Source organism: Pseudochaenichthys georgianus, unplaced genomic scaffold, assembly GCF_902827115.2.
Source record: "Pseudochaenichthys georgianus unplaced genomic scaffold, fPseGeo1.2 scaffold_1144_arrow_ctg1, whole genome shotgun sequence".
NCBI lineage: Eukaryota > Metazoa > Chordata > Actinopteri > Perciformes > Channichthyidae > Pseudochaenichthys > Pseudochaenichthys georgianus.
This window is the reverse complement of record NW_027262090.1, coordinates 11,108-19,978: the sequence shown is the minus strand read 5'-3', so window position 1 is coordinate 19,978 and position 8,871 is coordinate 11,108. Positions and strand designations below refer to the sequence as shown.

The window sequence follows — 8,871 nt, the reverse complement described above, 5'->3', positions numbered from 1 at the left end:
CAACAAAATATATGGTGGGGCAAAGAAACGATAAATTAAATTGAGAGAGTGGGAGACTGAAAATGATTACTATGATAAATATTCAAACTATTTACAAAACTATTTACAGAAGCTCCTGTTGAACCATGGTTCAACAGAGCAACAAAAACAGGTTTGTCAACAATAAAAATTAAAATGACGAGGCCACTTTGCCAGGGGGAGGTGATCCAGCGACGAGACATTAAAGCAATTCATATTAAGTTCTGTTGAGACACCACAGGATATAAAACCTTCCAAGCGATGACCTCTCCTCACCTTTCACCTGTATTTCCTCAGGAGACTCAGGTCCTTCAACGTCTGCAGCACAATAAGCACCCACCCACAATTGTTGTTCGCACAAGCATAATTGTGCGAACAACAATTGTGGGTGGGGGCATTTTACAAATACAAACAACTATTTACAAAAAAGCAACTATTTACAAAAAAGCAATACAGAACTCTAGTCTAGGGCATCCAGGGGCCTAACCATTTTGAAAACAACAAGAAGGTTCTTTGTGAAAGGGACATCCTCTTCATCTGTTTCCTGGGCCCTAAAAAGCAGAGCAAGAATAGGAACAGTGGTGAATAAGGGGAGAGAATACAGTTGGGAGCAGACTGAACAGAGGACATAGCAATATTCATGTTAAAATGTTTGCACAATAAATATTATGGCACTTTCGTTTATATTGCATTTTAATAGATCAGTTGTCATACATAGCATTTGGGTGCTCTAATCGATCCGAGAAGGGGTTCCGGATGTATGGCTTCCCTAAGGACGTTGAGCGAAGGAAGAGATGGATGGCAATGGTCAACAGACAAAACCTGTGTCTGAAAGAGGACAACAACAGCAGAAAACTCTGTCATGTAAGTAATGTTCACAGAGGTGACATGACATGAATTATGACTCTTCAATGACATTTGAAGTGTGCAGGGGAAACTGATCAAACCTACCTACCCACAGGTACACTTTGAAGACGACCAATATATTGGCAACAAATCAGGAGGACATTTGAGGTTGAGGCCAGATGCTGTTCCAACAGTATTTATACATCGGCCTAAACCGAAAAGGAGAAAATTCACGTCAAGGAGTATGCCTCCAGCTGTCAGGAATAATGACCACACCTATTACTGCACATCAGACATTGGTATGATATATGAAGCTAACAATGTTTCCCATGTTATATAATTCAAGGATAGACTACACTCCTAATGCAACTTTCAGATTATACAGCTTCAAAAATACCAGGGTTCAGGGATTCTCTGAAGACTCATATACCACATGTACATAATCTACAGATTTCTTCATACTGTAACATTGCCAATAGACGAACTTAGATGAATGTCACTATAGGAGTATAGTGTACCCTTAAATGACAATAGGTGCACATGTAAAGGCAGCATACACATAGCAATTGCCTTGTTATTGTTACAGAGATTCAGGGAGATATTGAGGTGGAGTTCCAAGGGAATGAAAGGGACATCACAGACAGAGAGAGTGAGACAGGTGTCAGCAGACTGCCAGGGGCCAGTATGTCAGGGGCCGACAATCAAGAGGCCACTTTACCAGAGATCAGTGTGCCAGGAGCCAGTCAGTCAGGGGTCAGCTATGAAGAGGCCAGTTTGCCAGGGTCAGGTGCTCCAGGGACCAGACTGCCAAGGGCCAGTTGTGACCGGGCTCACGTGGAGGATCTAATGAGGCACCTGAGAAGGGAGAGATGACTAAGAAAGAGAGCCGAGAGGGCTCTGGGAAACCAGAAGAGGATTCATTCGGCATTAAAAAAAAAAACACAATTTGATTAATCTAAAGTTTCAAAAAATCTTCAACACAGACCAAATTAGAGCACTTGGGCAATCAAAAAAAGGTGGGATACGGTGGGGGAAAGACACCGTGAAAAAAGCAATACAACTAAGGTTCTGTTGTGGCACTATAGGATATAAATAAGAGAGCTGGTCTGCTGGTATTAAAATAATTTAAAAGGGGTGCACTTTACCGTCCATCAGATGAGGTTTTCACCCTTGTTCAGAACGTGGAGCAGCTGTTCCGTGTGAGGATGAGCGATTCCCTCATGGAGTCCTCAAATGCAGTGTCACAGCTGGAATAAGAAGCCATGTTGCTGGACAGCAACCTGCCCTCATGCCATGACCTGAAGAAAAAAAATCCTCTCAACATACATCAGGCTGAGGTTAAGGATTGCATCAAAGTGCATCAGGGCTGAGAGGAAGGATAAACATAAAGGGTATCTTGGCAGCAAGAGTCAGAGTAAGAAGGCAAAGAAGACCCAACAGACCTCTGCACCGAAGGTCATAACATCTAGGCCACTGTCAAACACCTTACTCTGCCACACACCTATTCCCGGTCCTCCGTCAGCAGCCTCCAGCCTCCTCTTCCTTCAGCAGCAGCACCCTAGCAGTACCCTCCTCCAGCAGCAGCCCCCTCCTTCAGCAGCAGCAGCCTCCGCCAGCAGCAGCAGCAGCAACAGCCATGAGGCTGACATATGAGGCTGAATAAAAAAAAGTGGTAATTATTTTTTTTAAAGTGTTTATTTTGTTAAAAATAAACATTTTGGATGCATGACCATGTTTTAGGCTCATCCTTCATTCACTGCTGTAGAGTAGCCTATTCAGTAGGCTATTATATGTTTAAGACTGAATAATACCTTTGAAGAACAATCATTAAACTAGTGTGTATATTACAATACAAAGGAATCTACCCTAGCATGCCATCAAGCATTAAAAAGTAGCGCTAGGCTAGTTGTACAGTACAGATAAGTTAACACGGAACAGTACAAAAAAAAAAACTAAGTACAGTCAACATGTCACATAATGAAATGTTAGTATATCCCAAAATGCAATGAAATATTTATCACAAACGCCAGCTCATTTCTACTAGTGCTAGCAGTTAAGTCATATCGTACAGAAAAAGCCGACTAAGGATGGCTGACACGGTCAGGTTCAGCAGATAAAAACCAAAATAACAATAAAAACACATAATCAATCTAAATCCTGCTTGTTAGTTACCCAGCATCATTGATATATAAGCTGCTAGCGATTCATTACTGAAATCTTACCTTCAAATCAAAGCTGACGAAGTCGCGCTAGCTAACTAGCAGGCAATGCTAGCAAAATTGGTTGTAACAACCAAGATAAAATATAGATAATTACGCTGTGCATATACAAATGAAGACCAGTATAAGCATCATAAAGGGCCTACAATATAGACAGTTGACAATTCAAAAGAGTTCGATATTTCAGCAACTTACCTCTGGAACTAATCGACGCGCCGTAATGCAAGTGAATGAGGTCCAACGCCCAAATGACAATATGTTGAACTATTTCGATGTCCATACCCCGGAAGTAGGCGCCGCCATTTTTTACAACGGAGGTCTATGGGAGTGTCGTAACTCTTAGTATCTCTAGGGCTCTGAGCGGGGCTACTGTTCGTGTCGCTACCAGTCCGCTGACATGGCGCGTCAATCAACGGTAAGTTTCGCCCATTACTTGCCCAGTATTACTTTGAATATTATTATTGTGATTGAGGATTAAATCCGCTTTGAAGACCACCGTTTTATGTCGTGCAGTTTAGCGGCGAAATAACGTCAGTCAGCCAGCTAACGCTAGCTTTGTTGAGTGTATGCTAGCTAAACAAGTAGTGGTTGTAGTCTATACTGCAGTAATTCATATATTATAGCCTACTGCTTTGGCACTAACGGTTGATAAGCGTTTATGAAAATAAAACCAATTGAACTGTACTGAAATAATGACAAGTTTTATAATTGTCTTGGGCTCCTGCTGTGTTTTTAAAGCCTTTGTAAATTATCCATGCTATTTTCTATTTAGCTAACGTCAAAGTAGTGTATGTGAAATCAACCTCACAATAAGATGTGTGTATATTACAATTATTAATGTCATATTTCAAAATGATTACTTAGATATTACAATATGGTTGGTTGAGCTGGAGTTCATTATTGAGCTTACAAGTTAACGTCACAGTCATCTGAATAACGAACCCAAACCTTGTTGTTTTTATTAATTGTATTACAAATTGATATCAAATAAACAGTAAGCATTGGTAACACAATTTCCAAAGTTACAGTAAAAATAAAAAGGACCCTGACTCGGACAATACACAATCCAACATGTTCAACAGAAGAGAATCAGTTATATTGTTTGTACACATGGTACTTTACATATATATCTGTTTGTTTAAGGTGTCCAGGTGATGCAGACAGGCTGGACCAGAGAGTGAGAGACAGAACTGGACTCCAGCACAGGTACTAAGACTCTTTTTTCATACTGTACAAAGAATCAAGAAAGATATTGGTTTAAATGAATGAAGTATTGACTTGAATACACTGATATACATTCCATTAAACAATACTAAATACTAGATCACCTACACATCAGCTAAGTTGAGGGTTTATTCCATGCAAAAAGTCCCATTTAGATGTTAACAAGCAATATGACTTTGTCAGCTTTCTAATTTAATGTATTGAAGGCAAAGATATTTAACACATAGTGAGAACTGCTACTATTTATCTCTCAATATTGTCTGTAAAAAACGTGGTAAAAGTTATTCTTTCAGTGAGACAACAGAGCAAGCTTCTACAGTTGCACTATGTTTTGATAACAGTTAAATATTATTTTGATAATAACATATATTTCAATGTTGATGAATTTCATACTGTTCATTCATAATCTGATTACAATTAAAAAATAATTATATCAACAGCCCCATAACACACAAACACACCTCTTTCATAAATAACACACTTGTTCTGCAATAATGTTTTATGTTTCCTGTAATTTTTGTTAGGAAAGGACATGCCTGAAAGACACGACATCTTCTACTTCTCTGAGGGTCAAGAAGAACATCCAAGAGGAACATTAAAAGCTGATGGTATGAGATTTTAAGACCAGTACAAGACATTCACTAAGAAACTACTTTTATTGTGAAAACAAAGATCTGCACACCGAATATTTTTGTAGTCTATCAGGACCATCACTGTCATCAGTGACACTGCCTGCACCTCAGAGAAGGGGTGGTTATAGTCAGGCTTATAAAGTGTGGCGAAAAACATAGTCAGCTGATCGAATGCACCTATTTCCACATCTACACTCCATCAGCTGATTATTTCTATGTGCCTCACTTTATGAGCTTCACATCACTTGTGCCTTGTACCGCAGAGTTTGCAACGTCACAAATAAATGGGGCCAATCTTCAGTCAGATGTCAATGTGTAATCTAACATTTTCAGTAAGAATAATGGACAAAAGGAGTGCAAATACAAATACAATTTCTTGAAATGTGAACCAAAAGTTAATCAAATGTTTTAAATAAAAAGCACATATGGACAGAAGGTGTAAACCTATTAAATGTATAAGTAAACACATTTAGTCAAATAAAGTGACAGACTTGGCCTGTGCAGTTGGTATCAGCTTTGGACAGGACGTCCATCACACGGAGGTTTCTCCCTGAAGTCTCTGCAGCCCTCTGGACACCACGCTGTCTCAATCCGTCCACACTGAATATGAGAGGGGAAAAATGAAAATAATAAATGCTTTAGAGACAATAAGAAACATAAAGTTGACTGTTGAGTTGCTCAGTTTTTTTAGATTGTCAATACTATTACTGTATAACTAATATCTCAGGTTAAGAGGCACCTTCAAATAAAGATTGGTCTTTAAATCCATGTTGTCTTTTGAATTGTTTGTCTAAAGTCAAGGATCTAGAACTGGTACTTAGTTTTAATGATACAGTCTGGTTATTATGCTGTTTGGAGGAGGCATCGGTAAGAGCACTAACTAGCTGTACACATGTAACACATGTACCTTAGCTTGACTTAAATGTATTAAACGTATAGTTCAGTGATGGCAAAATATAAATAACTAATGTCATGCAAACATATTAATATTTGCTTGATTCCAGAGTTGAATTTAGCACAATTGCATACAAACGTTAAGGGATTTTAAGATTCTGAAGTCTTCGTTCTAAATAGAAAATAGCATGGATAATTTACAAAGGCTTTAAAAACACAGCAGGAGCCCAAGACAATTATAAAACTTGTCATTATTTCAGTACAGTTCAATTGGTTTTATTTTCATAAACGGTTATCAACCGTTAGTGCCAAAGCAGTAGGCTATAATATATGAATTACTGCTGTATAGACGACAACCACTACTTGTTTAGCTAGAATAAACTCAACAAAGCTAGCGTTAGCTGGCTGACTGACGTTATTTCGCCGCTAAACTGCACGATATTGTTATCTGTGTGTGATTATTCTAGCGTCCAGGACAGAAGTTTAAAAGGAGACTAAATGGAGTCTCTGAGAAGGTTCAAATTGGTACTTTAATTAATAAAAAGCGTGATAATGTTACAAACAGAATATTGTCCGAACAGGAGAGTAAGGCTGCAGCTCCCTCTCCCTTGGTGGCCGTGCAGAAGAGAGCTTACAAGCATTCGTCTTTCCCGCTTGCTCGCTGTTCGCTCCTCTCTGGGAGCTGTAGTGACGCAGGGGACTTCCCCCCTCGTTCTCCTGTGTCCGATATCGTGTTAAACAGAGGATTTCGACATTTTACATTCATTGCTGACTTCCACATGCCTTTTCTCCTCCTTATCTCTTTCATAACATTATATGTAATACATGTTAACGGCGTCAATAGCCACTTTAATGATACTAATGGGCAGTAGTCCCGGATGTCGTCATGACGGATTTTCAGAATAAAAGCTTGGTATTGAGAACTTCCGGGTTTTTCCAGAATAAAATAGCATTTAAACTGACGGTATGTTTAAGGTACATTATGCCATAAAACATTGATTTTAATTTCTAACAGTCCCTCCTTACACACCTAAAAGGTGTGTATAATACTGAAATCAATGAGTTCTTCATCTGAACTCTGCATAGTACATAACTCATATAAAAAACATACAATAAAATGGAATGGTTTTAATATCAACCTTAGAAAAATACAAAAATACTTTGACTGTTCAAACATAAAAGTTTTCCCTTGTGCATACTTCTAGTGTTAACATTCAATATGGTTCTTCAGAATAGCAGCATTCTTCAAAATAGCAGCAATGGCTTGGTATCAGAACATTTCTTCCTCCCTCCTTTCACAGAAACCGTTCTCATACCACGCTCAGTGTTAAGGCACTTGTTTTTACAAAGTGAAAAGAAACGACCCATTTTAGAATATCAATGATCCATACAACATGTGATCCATCATTTTAGAACAGTATGGCTAATAAAGAATAACATAAAATATCTTGTACCAGTTTAATGTAATAATAAAAAATAAAAATACACCATCATGAAATAGTATAGGATAATAATGAAAAATAAACAATACACTATCTTGGAATAGTATAGGATAATTGAAATGGATTCACTCCATTTTAGCATTTTATTTTGCTCACTTCTTCACATGATTTCATCATTTAAAGAATCACATCGGCTGGACATTCATTGAATAATCTCATCTCTGAACATCCATATCATTTAAACTCACTCATCATTTTCCTCAACCTCTGTATATGGGTCTTCTTGTTCTGCTAGCATTTGTAACCGTCTCCTCATGAGAAATGTACCCTCCCTCCTTTCATACCATTTAAGGTATGAAAGTAATATGTTCTCTTGAAGAGGCCGTTGTGATCAATCGGTACGTTAGGACATGGAAATGCAACATCTAGGCCTCCCCTGGGCCCCCTATGCTATCCTTGTGCACTGTGGAGCCTAAACTCCCCCTGGGACTGGTCTCTTAGCCCTACTGGCTTTGGGGGGTTTCGCCATGTTGATTAACTGCATACAAAACATCACTGGCTGTGCTAGTGCACAGGTCCCAGTCCAATCCTGTGGCAAGACTGAGTACAAGGTTTTAGTTCCATGATACCACCAAACATCTACTCTGGGGTACGGCATTCTAGACAGTCATTTCTGGGAGAAGATTTTGGTCAGTTACAACAGTTGTAGAGTTTCATCACTTGAAAGTTCCCACTTCAGTAGCTTTGGGTGGTCTGTTCTAATGATGTGATAAAATCCCTGAAATGGTGTGAAAACCAGTGGAATATCACCAACGCATTATACTAATTTATCTTCAATTCTGGTCTCCTTGAAGAACCATGCTAACCCCTTTAACAGTGTGTGGAACCTTGGGTGCCCGAGCATGTGATAATTACTCCCTCCTTTAACAAGGACTTGAAAAACAGAAGTGGTTTCTTTAATGGTTTGTAGTTCAATTCAGGAATGTTCACTCATGGCAGATATGTTTCTCCTTTTAAATAACGTCTCTAAATGTCAGGTCATCACTGATTAAATGGATGAGCATTAGGAGGTGGTGGCACTTGTCTTTTAAAACTCATACTCTGGTGCCGTGCGCTCCCTCTGAAGGGGCAAGTAAGATTTAAAACATCTGCAGGGTGGGTTGAGCGACCCCTTCTCCCTGAACGATATTTGTTGTTGAAAATATGCACCATTAAAATGAGTGATCCAAGGCCCCGCATGTAGTACTCCCAATTATACTAGTTTTTCAAAATTAAAATTTGCAATCGCTCTTTGCCTAGTGTCTTTTTAAAACTCTACATCTGGTTCGACAAACAAATGTTGTTTCCACCTTAACAGTTCTCCTATGGTAATAACCATGCTACAATGGAGACATCAATACTTCAGATTGGAATACCTTCTTTGGCTTGGTTCTAGCTCGACCTTTAACATTTTCCATTCAAATAAAGATTTGTCTGCTTTCTATATTGTAACAAATTAAATCTTCCCCAAATTCTCACATGAATAAGAATCTCTATAAGAATAATTTGTTTATATGATGAAAAGATTGCATAATATGTTCTACCCTCAGTATGTTT

The 8,871-nt window shown here is 38.7% G+C and overlaps 3 long non-coding RNA genes across 3 annotated transcripts; 1 reads left to right on the top strand and 2 right to left on the bottom strand.

The window, feature by feature from the left end:
- Positions 1-519: 519 nt before the first annotated feature.
- On the bottom strand, positions 520-806 carry LOC139433181 (uncharacterized). The gene is made up of 2 exons (XR_011642747.1): positions 733-806; positions 520-569 (listed from the first exon to the last, which is right to left on the bottom strand). It is a non-coding gene; the product is annotated as an uncharacterized lncRNA (long non-coding RNA).
- Positions 798-1,712, bottom strand: LOC139433180 (uncharacterized). The gene is made up of 3 exons (XR_011642746.1): positions 1,583-1,712; positions 970-1,073; positions 798-846 (listed from the first exon to the last, which is right to left on the bottom strand). It is a non-coding gene; the product is annotated as an uncharacterized lncRNA (long non-coding RNA).
- Positions 1,713-3,442: 1,730 nt separating this feature from the next.
- Positions 3,443-5,416, top strand: LOC139433179 (uncharacterized). Its single transcript, XR_011642745.1, has 3 exons — positions 3,443-3,498; positions 4,227-4,289; positions 4,832-5,416. It is a non-coding gene; the product is annotated as an uncharacterized lncRNA (long non-coding RNA).
- Positions 5,417-8,871: the final 3,455 nt, after the last annotated feature.